General features: G+C 35.7%; 1 protein-coding gene across 1 annotated transcript in view; it reads right to left on the bottom strand.

Moving 5' to 3' along the window:
• Positions 1–10,804, bottom strand: part of LOC145292225 (uncharacterized) — a 47,680-nt gene that overhangs the window by 14,795 nt on the left and 22,081 nt on the right. The gene's annotated exons all lie outside the window — the stretch shown is intronic.

Below are 10,804 nucleotides of genomic sequence, written 5' to 3'. Positions count from 1 at the left end.
ACTTGTCATAGTGTAATATATTGGTAATAAAATCTAGTGTTTACAGATTGAGGAGTGGCTGTTACAATACAATGAATGAAATAAGCACTAAAAATTTCTGCCATTACTAACCAGCAAAGCATTATCACTGATTAACAAAAAGAGTCTGTCCAACATGTGTATGTAGTGTGATCATTTATGGAAGTGAAACAAGCCATTGAGTGTTAAGGACGTCATAAATGGAGAAATAATATGAGAATATTACAATGGATGAGCAATGTGTGTCTTAAAGACAAGCTTAATTTTGATGACCTCAAAGAAATCTTTAGTTTGGAAAGTATATTGAATGTGTGCAGAACAAGAGACTTTGATCGTCTGGCCATGTGGTATGTCTGCATTTACTGATGCATTTTTCTGTGAATGCTGCCTCAGCATATCCCAGCAGCTTATGGAGACCACCAGAATATGTTGAAAACATTCAACCAATGAAAAATCAATTGACTATTGTAACGTGACGTGGACAGAATCGCGAATTGTTAACCCTCGGTGGCCCTGAGCACCCCGTTCGCTCTGCTTGTAGTTAGGAAAAAATAGCATTGATGAGTGCTCGGCCTGGAGGACGGTTGGGGAGATCGATGCCTGTCAGTCATAATTGCATTAATAAATACAAGGTTTAGGAGTAGGATAATATATCCGAATATTAAATTCTTGGAGGATAAAACATTAGTGTTTGTGGTTGAATTGTCGAAGAGGATTCGATAGAACGAGGAACCAAATATAAGGTTTATCAAGTTGTACCCTATTCGCTGAACACACCCAAGTTAGGGTTTGTAGCCCGTTACAGAGTGGAGTCAGAACATGAGCTAATTGATGATGGCAAGAGACAGATTTATGCTGTTGAATCAGCGAGAGGCAGGAATATGCCGAAATAATGGTCTTGGAATTTGTCAGTCACAGAGTCCGTTGTATGTCACTGGAGATCATGAGTTGTGCGTGTTGAGATTATTTCAGGAGGATGAGAGAGTGATAAATAGCGTCTGCAAGGTTGAAGTGGCAAGTGAAGGTCTTTTGCCACTGGCTATACGAGTAGCTGAAGGCACCTGGTTGGTATCCACGCAACAGAAGATGGAATTGTCTAAGGTATGCAGTAATACGGCTGCTGGGATAATCGAGGTGGGACTACCTTTAACTATGGTAGAACTGGACAGGGGTTGTGAAGCCCAGGGAAAGGGCATAGGATTACCTGCATATTATCAGGTTGAGGAACGGTATTTGTTAAAAGCACCTCAGGTAGAGTGGGCGAATGACCAATTGACTAACCTCACTGACCTCTGGGATCCCCTGGTCCATCGTTCACTGCCACATACCCGACTTAGGTTATCAAAAGCTATGGGAGGAGTTAGACGAATGGATTTGAGTGAATTCCAGGCCAGACTAAACGGTCTGGAGATTACAGAAGCTAGGGATAGGCTTCATAAGGTAGTGGTTACAGGAGCTGGAGTGAGCACGCTAGTAACGATAATTGTGCTGTTGGTGATTGCATGGTGCGTGAAGAGAGCAAAGATGAGGGGAAGGCAAGGTGATGAACATCTCGAAGCCAATTGCATAGGTGGCAGGAGAGGAAGAAATCCTGGTTTAAGACCGCCTGTAGTTCTGGAAGATGCGGCTGCTGGTGCTGACGAAAATGAGATGCAACCTGAAGGCCTCCCTGATGCTGAAATCCAGAGGAACTGAAGACAACTTGAAGATCTTTTCTTTTTCTTTCTTTTCTTTTCTCTTTGTTTTACCGAAAATTCTTGCAGGGAGCTGAAGCTGAGAACCGTCAAAAGAAAGTCCCAACGATACCTTGAATGGCCGTCTATTGAGGTGAGAAGTCCTCAGTGAAAGAAATTCTTACAAGATGCTTATGAAAGAAGACTTGAACTGTGAAATAAAAGGTGAAGGTTCAACTATAACTGCTTAAGGTGAGAAGATTCCCCTAGCTCAATAAAAAAGCGGGTCCTTTGAGAACCCTGATTAGGGCTGCAACTCTGTATTATGAGACTGTGCTGTTGATAGCAGCGAAGTGAGAAGAAAAAAAAACCCTTGAAAAAACTCTTGTAAATTGTGATTGTGACTGTGAGAAAAAAACTATAAGATTGATGAGAAGAAATTGGAAAAAGGGGAATAACTCTTATAAAGCCTTGAAAAAAGTCGAGTAATGTTATTTGAAAAAAAAGGGACAAAACTTTTAAACAAGGGAAGTAACTCTTACGAGTAATTGATAAATTTAATGCATTTTATGGAGTGACAATTTTTTAAATGATGATTATCTTATCTTTGAATTATTAATGTATATAGAAAAAAAAAGAATATATAACCAAGGAAAAAAATTTGCATGTGAAAAAAAAAAATTATATTAGCCCTGACGAACTTTGAACTTTTTACATTTTTGATGATTTTACGAACTTTTTTGAGTTAACTTTCTTATGAACTTTTGAATGAAAAAAGGGGAGAACCCTGCATAAAAAGGGTGGATATGGGATTGTGTATATGTTATCTTGTTGACGGATAATTTGAGGATGGAGAGAGGGGTCTGTGGAAAAAAAAATCTGACGGCGAACTGTAAAAAGGGATGGAGTGGTGTGTTAAGGAATTAGACTCCATTGGTCTTTGAAAAGAACTTACAAAATCTGAATGAGAATTGTAAAAACATTTTGTACATAATTTTGTGAAAATTAAGCTTTTGTAGATAGACTACAATTGTTTGTCTTTCTTCCTGCCTGCCACTTCGATATTTGCTTTCAGTATACCAGATTCATGTAACAACCTCCGAGGAGTCTAGACGACACGTGCCGAGAATCTAGAGAAAATAAGAGTCCTTAACCACCTTCTTGAGTGAGGCGTTACACTATATGACATTACAAATGCGCTGTATGTTTAGTCAATGAAAATCTCAGCAGATAACTTAATAAATTGGAAAAATATTAGTTTTATTCATGCAAAAATGTTAAATCATTAAATACATTTTTAGATGTAACCATGAATCTAGCGAACTTGGATATTTTACAGTTGAATCCCTGTTCAATACAAGGAAACAACGTTGAGATGATTCTCAAACCGTTCTGGATTTTCAGAAACTATGATTCTGTTAAGAAGGAGGGTTTCCTGGTGATAGTACCAAACTGTAACACCAAACACCTAACTCTTCCCATAATGAAGTATGTTCTGACACTAGAGATCACATCATATCTTACTATTGAAAAGCCTACAGCAGTTTAGAATCAGAAATTCCAACACCTAATGGTGAACCATAATCTTAATTTCATAGACCTTATCATGAAGCTACTACAAATTATGTGGAAAGGATATCCTCTTTGTCGTTGATGGTTGCTCTTCAGTAAACTGAAAATATTCCTTAGTAAATAACCAACCTCTTAACCTTAACAGAAAAAATAGAAAACAAAAAGAATCCCCCCAAAAAAATTACATTTAAAAAAATCCTTTTTACAAAGAAATTACTAACAAAAATAAACAAAAGATATTTTCAAAAACTCCTCTTGCAAAAATAAATCCAAAAAACTTTTCTCACAAAACAATATGATTTTATTTTAAAAAATATTTATTCATGAAATTTATGGTAGGTTGATGTTATATTTGCATTTTTCCTCGTTGCACTTACAACACTCGTTGCACTTACTACAGAATAATTTTTTTCTAGCATTTTAAAATCTGGTCCGCATTCAGCATATTTGTCTCAGAATAAATATATCACCAGTGTTACTATTCTCAGGCATAAAACGAAACTGCATTTTATGTATGCTTATCTGACTTATTTACTGTTCAATTATTCTTTTAATCACTTGCAGAACTTGATCCATCAACTTTAAGCCTCTATAATTATATCTATCAAAAGATTCTCATTTACTCTAATAGTTCACAGTCATAGAAATATCATAGTCTTTCAGATCAACTTCTTTTATGATCTGATTTGTCAAGTCTGTGATCTTCTAAATGACTCTTTCGCTTACAAGAAAGTTGGTTTTAACAGCAGCCAGTAACTCAACATGAGATCATGTCACCAACAAAGCATGTACTAAATATGTATTATATATTGGGACCCTATGCTAGTAAATAGCGACTGACTTAGCTAGTGTGAATTTTGGCCAGGGTCACCTTTGTTCTAACTTAGGCAGATGCATTGCCTATGATATGCAAAAGCTTGTGTATTGCTGATAATTTCTTTTATTCTAATAAGAAATCTTTTGATTGTATTTTAAGAGGGTTAGGATTTTCAGGACTAAGTTTGAGGTTATCAGTCGAACTATTACAGAACAACAACTTTTTTTTACATAATATCGACTCATAATTAGCCAACTAACATATTAAGTACAAAAAATGTCTTCAGTATTCTATGCAAATGTCTATAAAAAGACCATACTGGAATGATCTAAGCAGATTTGTCAGTACACAATCATGACATATCCTGTCCAAATGTCAGAATGAACTGTATTCTGCCATCAACGATTTACCCAATTTGAAATAATGAAATGACATTGTTGTGATCATTGTCCTCCTCATCATCAGTTTAACATCCGGTTTACATACTGGCATGTGTTTCAATGATTTTAGAAATTGACTTTCAAACCAACATCTCTGTCCAGGTCTTTATTTATCACTCTTTCTCATAAATATCCTTATCGTTTCTTCCCATGTCTTCCTTGACCATTTCCAATGAACTGACCTTGCCACCCCAACAGTTGTATATCTACTAACACAAGCTCTCATTCATTCTTTCAATGTCAAAATCTCCTGTTCTTAAAAAACAGGCTGAGATAAGATGATCTTAGAGGAAGATTAAATCTGGACAGTATATATATATATATATATATATATATATATATATATATATATATATATATATATACGTAGTTATGTGCATAGTAGATTTTGTTGATTTGGTCACATTGAAAAAATGAATGAGAGCTCTTGTATTGGTGGATATTTGAGGTAACAGAGTGAGAAAGCAAAGAGAAACATGGGAGGAAGTAATATGGTGACTTAGAAGAAAGAGGGATAAATGACGATTTATCCACAGATAAGTTAGTTTGAAAATCGATTCCTAAAAATCTATGTGAATGTCTATAAAAAGATGACACTGAAATGGCTGAGAAGATTCTCCAACAGAAAACACAAGAATGAACTGTATTTTAGCATCAACAATTTACCCAGTTTGAATTAAAACAAAATCTGCCGTCATTATCATTGGTTCAACATCCATTTTGCATGCATGGCAAAAATTTCCCCTTTTTTTTCATTTTCGTTTGCTTATTTAAAAAAAATCATGATAATATTAACTATTATTCAAGTTTCAGTGTGTGGAGAAAGAAAGCAAGAATAATAACCTCATGCTACCAGATCAGGCTGTTTGAAGATACTGGCTTCCTTACCTATAATGCACAAAACACTAATGTTTTTCCTTGCCCTTTGCAAAACTCAATCATGTTCTGTAAAGTCAAAAACAAAAACAACAATTTTCCTCTACAAAACAATGAAACCAAACTTAAATATTTGAAGCATAAAACCTTTTTCTAAAATTAGTGAATTCATCATTAAACAAGCAGAAAATGCAGTAAAAGAAAACAACTAAAGTAGAATAATGAAGGAATAATAAACTCAGAAAAGAGGGGGATATTAAATTTATAATGAAAGTGAAACCAAGGAAGAAATAAGATAAAAATAGCTGAACATTAAAAAAGCTGAATTAATAATGCACCAACAAAATTAATGACAAATTCAAACAAAATTAAAATATTTTGGTTCCTTAAAATTTCTTACACAGGCAACAGAATATGATAAAATACAGTCAAGAAAACCAAGGGAAAATCTAACATAAGATTTTAAGTCAAAGAAATTATGGAAAAACGGTCAGAATCAGAATTGTCTTCTCTTTTTGATTTCCAGTTTCTACTATCCGTTTAACTGGATAGTTAAGCATGGTCAAGTGGACAAAAAAAACATTCTTAACATGGGAAAAGTGGGTAGCTTTCACGTTATCTGTGAAGAAGATAATCATTCATCAGAAGGGACCATATTTTGCTTGTTATTGTTGTCCCATTTGCAGAACAGAAACCGAAAGTCAAAATGAGCAGAAAATCTTGACTATAACCAGAAAAGCTTAGAAAAAATTAAATTAGGAATATTCACACTTAATTGTAAACAGAAGTCATTTTAATAAAATGTGACACGAGTATTTTTATGTATGACATTGTGAATAAGTTGAATTTATTACACACTCTTTTACTCTATTCTTATTTTGTTTCTAAATTACTATGTGTATGTATATATATATATATATATATATATATAATATATATATATATATATATATATATTAGTAATGTGTAATAATAAATATTTATATATAATGATGAATAGTAAGGTAGCAGATCTAAAAACAAAAATAGGTTTACGGCTTCTAAAATTCATACTAGAATTGTCTGCAAGGACAGTGGATAAAGTACTTTGTAAAATTCAGTTGTAAGCTACCCACTTCTGGAGGTTAATGGTTCAATCCTCAGTGTGGGCAACACTCAAAAAATAAAATTGTGAATTACTTGGTTGTTGGAACAAGAGTACACTACTCCTGTTCAAAGGTTTGTGCAGATTCCTGATGATAGAAAGATTCCCGAGTTCATTAGAAAGATTCCAGACTTGGACTAGATACATCTGAAGTAGGTTGGAGCTTACATCAATAAAGAGAAGAATGGTAATAATAATATAAATTACATTGTGTATTGCTGTATTACAGCAGCACATGAAAGCTGTTCAAAATGATAAAGCATGCAAACATCCACAGACAAGTTTTTGCATTCATAGTTTTGTAAACGCAAGGTATTTTGTTCATTAACTACTTTTAGAAAGGAAGACACATCAATAACGAATATCAGGCTTAGATATGGTTCTGTTTAATCCTAAGATGTCAATTTCCCCAGGCTTCACCTTCTCATTAAAAAAGTATTACTGATAATCACTTGTGGCTCCTACCTTTCTAGGCCAGAGTGCACTTGATCTAGTACACTGCCTTTTCATAACTACTCTGACCTATGCCTGCAGAGGATATAAATAAATACATAGACTTTCTCAAAGGATGACAGTGTCAATGAAAGTAAAATTCAAGACATGTTTTGTATTGCTGCGTTACTTGTTTCGCTGTTGTTATTACATTTTGGTAGGTGAAACAAGAATCTATGGCCACCATGTAGAGTAAACTTATGAAACTGATACAAATTTTCTCATGGTTTGATGAATTTGTTATGTGCATCTTGATTATAGAGTTTGTGCTGACGAATGTTGGGATGATTAACCAAAATTGGAACTTTTGGAGTTTCAGAATCAGAAAAATTTGTGCCTAATTTCAAATTCCAAGAAGTGATCCTTTTCTTTTTGTGTGGTATTCAGAAAAAATACCAGTTTTATCAAAACATATCTGTTGATTAAGTATATTTCTCATTCCATAAAATTACCATGGGTCCCGTTAGTATATCATAATAAAAATGGAACTGGAAGAACTGGCATGATAAAAATGACACACATAAAGCAGGAGTGGATAAATGAAAATTAAAGATGAAAATTTCACAATAACTTTATCAAATCACTATTTTCAATCAATTACAAGGAAAACACTGGTGAAAAATAGGAACGTTAACATTACAAGAAACCTTTAGAGACCATTTAAAGTCTTATTAACTCGCAGAGAGACTCAACATTGCTTGGAACTGAATAAATATCACTACAACTATGGACTTTCTAACAACGTTCATAACATATTTATTGTAGTACCTCTCTTTCTACCATTTTTCCTTCAATATAATACGAAGAAGCTGAAATAGTGGAAAATTCTCAATATTAATGTCTCATACATATGGTTTAAATTTCATTAAATTTACATTGAAGTTTTATAAGACTGTTCTGTTTCAATGGGTTACTTAGAGGTAGGGGCACATAGAGGATAATGTAGAAATTTGAAATCACTTTCATTGTGTTCAGAGAATTTTATATGTATAAATTTCATTAAAATAGTACATATTTGATACATTAAACAAACATTGCACACGGATCCTTGATAATCGCTCAAAAGTCGAAAATTAAACAAAATGCTAATACAAACCATTCAATTAATGTCACTAATTACATAAAAATGTGACATTCTACTCGTATTTTGGAGAAATTATCAAGAGTCCCTGTGCAATGTCTATGGCAACCATGATTCTTTTTTTCTTTTCATTCGAACTAAACAAAATGTGGACACATTTTTTAACAGAAAACTGCTTTAAATATGTGTAGTTTAATATTCATTGATTTGCATGTCAATGAATTAGCGGCCCTAAAGAGGCATTACAAAAAAGAGTGTCGGCAAGAGGATGGGGGTATGATTGGCAGCAAATAGAACACAACAAATGTAAAATGTTGTGAGCATGCTTTTAATTATGTTTTTTTCTAACGAGATTATAAGCCCTTTTGGCAGAAATGTAAAAGTGATGTGACTGTTATGAGAGTTGGATTTTGTGAAAATTCAGTATAAATTGGAGAGATTAAAATACATTAAAATATGATTTGGGTTGGACTTTATGAAAAGCATCATCATCATGAAATGGGAAGATTAAAATATGATTTGGGTCGGATTTTATGAAATGTGCTGTCCAAATTAAATGAAGATTAAAATATCATCCAGGTCGACTTTATGAAAGTGTCATCATAATAAAATGAAGAGATTAAAACAGGATTCAGGTTGGACTGAGATATGCATGGTTAAGTTATGGATTTTAGCCAGACGTTTTTTTGAATTGGCATTGTTGTACTGCATGGGTTAGTTGCATCTAGCCATGCTTGATAAGCTAGTTGTGTATAGCAGTGTAGTGTGAGCTAGTTGTGTAATGTGGGTTGCATGTGTTTAGCCATATAGTGGTGGCTGGTTGTGACTAGCTGTGTGGTTTGGGCTGGTTGTGCCTAGCTGTGTAGAGTGAGCTAGCTGTCTAACCATGTAGTGTGAACAAGCTGTATCTCGCCATGTAATGTGAGCTAGCAGTGTCTAGTCATTTAGTGTGAGCTAGCAGTGTCTAGTCATTTAGTGTGAGCTAGCAGTGTCTAGTCATTTAGTGTGAGCTAGCAGTGTAGGGTAAGCTACCAAGGTCTAGCAGTGTAGTGTAAGCTATGTCTAGCTGTTAATAAGTGCTAGCTGTGTCTAGTTGTGCAGTGAGTGCTAGCAGTGCTTAGCCATGCAGTGAGTGCTAGCAGTGCTTAGCCGTGTAATGAGTGCCAGCTGTGTCTAGCCATGTAATGAGTGCCAGCTGTGTCTAGCCATGTAATGAGTGCCAGCTGTGTCTAGCCATGTAATGAGTGCCAGCTGTGTCTAGCCATGTAATGAGTGCCAGCTGTGTCTAGCCATGTAATGAGTGCCAGCTGTGTCTAGCCATGTAATGAGTGCCAGCTGTGTCTAGCCATGTAATGAGTGCTAGCTGTGTCTAGCCATGTAATGAGTGCTAGCTGTGTCTAGCCATGTAATGAGTGCTAGCTGTGTCTAGCCATGTAATGAGTGCCAGCTGTGTCTAGCCATGTAATGAGTGCCAGCTGTGTCTAGCCATGTAATGAGTGCCAGCTGTGTCTAGCCATGTAATGAGTGCCAGCTGTGTCTAGCCATGTAATGAGTGCCAGCTGTGTCTAGCCATGTAATGAGTGCTAGCTGTGTCTAGCCATGTAATGAGTGCTAGCTGTGTCTAGCCATGTAATGAGTGCCAGCTGTGTCTAGCCATGTAATGAGTGCCAGCTGTGTCTAGCCATGTAATGAGTGCTAGCTGTGTCTAGTTGTGTTGTGCTAACATTGTCTAATCATGTAGTGAGTTCTGTGTCCAGCCATGTAGTGTGGGCTGTATGAGTCTTGTCGTGCACTGACAGGATTCTGCTAGTGTCATTAAGCAGTTGCAGAGTATATTCTGTGAAAGAGGGCTACTGACCAAATTGCTCACTGATAATAGTGTGGCATTTGCTGACTTTTCACAGATGTGAGACATGGACATTCGATTTCAGTGCACCCACATATCCTCTGAAAATGAAATAATCGAGAGGTCTCATCGCACAATAAAGCGCATTGCAGCAAGAACAAAGTGCACGACCTTAGAGGCAGTGTACTGGCTCAACGTCACACCTAAGGATGACAAGATGGCCATGAAGGCACTTGCGAATGTGCTATACAATTATAGGATCCATGTCAAGGGTATCGATGAAGTGATGGTGCCCAACTCTATAGTTGCTAATCCATACAAGGAGGGAGATGCAGTTTGGATGAAGAATCCATGGGGAAGATATATGACAGTTTGGCACAGGAATGGTGACAAAAATAAATAGCCAACATTCAATCTCAGTTGATGGAACACCACGCCACATAAAGGATGTGCGCCCAGCATGCCGACATAATTGCATGATCAACGACAAACTCATCTCATCAGATCAAGCCTTATCCCTGAGTGGCTCCCGGGCCTTGATAAGTGGTGATCACTGTGTAAAAAAAAAAAAAAAAGCTACACTGCTGTACGAACAATGATGAAGAAAGGTCCTCAGACAATGCTGCACCCAATGATTCAGAGCAGGAAGAGTTTAATGATACAGTAGATGCAGGCACCACTGAGGAAGTTCCTGAGCCTGTACCTTTAATATTGTTCGATGGCATGTTGATTCAATGATATTGTTTGGGATTATGTGGAGTAATTTGTTCAGGACCGTACCATCACATGATATATATATATATTTTATTGGCGTTCTCTCTTCCCTAGTGAAGCAACATAACCGT

Source organism: Euprymna scolopes, chromosome 13 (assembly GCF_053919585.1).
Source record: "Euprymna scolopes isolate OS-2025 chromosome 13, ASM5391958v1, whole genome shotgun sequence".
Lineage (NCBI taxonomy): Eukaryota > Metazoa > Mollusca > Cephalopoda > Sepiida > Sepiolidae > Euprymna > Euprymna scolopes.
Note: the sequence above shows the minus strand (reverse complement) of the source record. Positions and strands in the feature narration are given on the sequence as shown.